This window comes from Macrobrachium nipponense, chromosome 17 (genome assembly GCF_015104395.2).
Source record: "Macrobrachium nipponense isolate FS-2020 chromosome 17, ASM1510439v2, whole genome shotgun sequence".
Lineage (NCBI taxonomy): Eukaryota > Metazoa > Arthropoda > Malacostraca > Decapoda > Palaemonidae > Macrobrachium > Macrobrachium nipponense.
The window spans coordinates 59,718,238-59,721,195 of NC_087210.1; positions in this window are offsets into that span (position 1 = coordinate 59,718,238).

Sequence of the window (2,958 nt, forward strand, 5' to 3'; positions counted from 1 at the left end):
ATAAAAGACACCTCAGTTCCGCTTCAAACAATGAAGAATGATCTCATACAAAAATGAACAACAATAAAAATTCTTTCCAGTTCGCAAAAACAGCCAGAATCTCACGCACAGAACCAAAAGAGAGAGATACATTCCTGAAACCTAACCCCCATATACTAAGGAAAGACTTACATGCAAAATGCAGTCATCAATCCTGTCCTGTCCTACTGACCTGTCGAGAGAGAGAGAGAGAGAGAGAGAGAGAGAGAGAGAGAGAGAGAGAGACGGATGGGAACGCAGTAAATGGTCAAGAGGAACCTGGTTTCATCGTACATGTTTCAAAGTTCATTTGTTATAATATCCGAGTGTCGGACCCTTTGGGACAAAGGAAGACAGATCGGAGAGTCGGTGGCATTATCATATATATAACTTCCTCGCTTCCCTTTGCCAGGACCAAGGAGACCGTCTAGTATCTGGCAGATTAAACAAATCTTACGCGTGATGGATGGTCGGTGACCTTCCTACCAAGAGGAATAAACCTTGGACTCCAGAGTGTGTATTTCACCATATCCGTAGAATTGTGGTTTTATGATGCATATAAAAACTAACCATGTCAAAGAATGTGACAGCCTTCCATAAATATTAAAGAATTATTTAATATTTACCATGAAAAGAGTAGACCATGCGATGGTTCTGAATAACAATAAAAAAAAAAAAAAAAAAAAAAATCACAATCATTTCTGTCTAGTAAATTTTGAGTGAAAAAGGTAGAAATACATAGAAGGAACGATGAAATGCTGAACGCTCTATGCATACAGGGAGTGGCTTTGGAAATTCAAGCACATTAATCACTGCAATATTACATCGTTAACTGTCTGACTTTATATGATCCCTAAACACAAATCCTCTACATCATGCATATTACATTATCGTCGAGTGTCACTTACATCTTGAACAAATAAACTTAAATTTCCTGAAGTGTTTACTTCCACTAAGAGCAAAACGACAAATTTTGATTTCAAGCCGAGGACAACGGAATCTTCCTGGTTATTCTTAGTAGAGAGAAAAAAAAAAACTAAACTCTTTAAAACTGACCGACTTACACACTAGGCTCGAGGAATGTACCCCGGTTTCCTTAGATGAATGTCGAAAACAAGCGAACTTTGCCATTACTTTACACCAAGAAACTTAATACTTCTCACAAGGGAAAGTAGTCCTTTCCTCTATAAAAAAATGTTTTAAAAGCACATACGCAAACACACATATACACGAAATGAAGCAACACGGTCATTGCTAAATGTAGTTTTTGCTACGGTACTACAAGATATCTTTTTTTGGGGGGGTTAGGGGCGGGAAGACAATTCTTTACAAATTTTGGATAGCGTGGGTCACGGACTGATACACCTCAGGAATGTATCTGAAGTCACAAAAAATCACTTAAACCATAAGCAATATTTACTCGTGAATGGATAACAATCATCATTTACATGGCTCGCTTTGTCAGTGTCATTCTATTTTAGTTTATCTCTCTCTCTCTCTCTCTCTCTCTCTCTCTCTCTCTCTCTCTCTCTCTCTTGCAGTTTAACATATATAACGAACGCCATTTATGCGAATGACAATGAAATATTGAGTGTCTTGGCTTCGAAGTAACATAAAGACACACGACTCTCTCTCTCTCTCTCTCTCTTCTCTCTCTCTCTCTCTCTCTCTCTCTCTTTGTTGGCTGGTATCTATTTCTCAACCTATTCATCTTTTTTTTCTTCGTGAGAAGCGTTGAGAAGCATTTTATTTCAAGAAATTCTATCTCCATTATTGTCATATAGTTGGCCATTATTTAAATATCTGGCCATTTGCTATCTGCTCTTGGACTGAAGATTTAGTGAACTGGAACTATTTAAGCGGCGTTTTTCACGAAAAAATGAGCCCAACGACGTAGAAAACGTGCACGCTTAGCGATACTAAAGCTACAATGAAGATTTACAAAGACTGGACAATCACACCCATTAAAAAGAGTGAAAGAAAGAAAAATATTATGAGAACCAAACTACGCTTCATGTCCCTAATGGATGCCTTCACTGTCAAACATTAAAATTCACAGGGACTCTTTTAGGCCATATCATGTTTTGTTTACTTTAGAAAAAAAAAATGCATTTTTGAAAATAGTGGTGTCATAATAGCTAAATAAACAATTGGTGAGAATCTGGGAGAAAGGAAGTGATGAAGTATGCTGTTCTTTTATTAAAAGTGTCCCATCTGAAATTACTTGGGTTTTCGTCATAAAGTAAGAATTGATTGTATCCAAGGGAAAAATATCATATGCAGTTTATGGAATAAGTATTCCATGTACAATTTTCTGAGTTATTACCGTGATTAACAAACATTATACAGAACAACATTTTTCTTTTTAGAGCTTAGGTGAAATGTGAAAGGAGATAACGATTTCTTATATATATATATATATATATATTATTTAATCATACATCGAGATTACGAAGAAGCAGCAAATAAAGACGGAATTTAAGAAATTAGATTTTCTAAATACTTGTTAATATCTTTAATAAGGGGGATAAATCCAATTTTTATCCCGTTTATTTTATACTTTGACTTAATTAAGGATGTGAGTTTGAGTTCATTGGCATATATTTTGAATATGATTCGTATAACAGCCCGACCGTATGTTACTCCCACCACCTAACAAATGCCAATCAAAAGAGACTTCCGGAAAAAAACTATATACTCACATTCATTTCAATTTAGTGACCACACACTGACATATATAAACACACACACATACATACACACACACATACATACATACTATATATATATATATATATATATATATATATATATATATATATATATATATATATATATATATATATATATATATATATATATATATATATATATATATATACACACACACACATGCGAACGAAGGAACGTACAATTTTGTTGCTAGTGTTCGAGGTAATG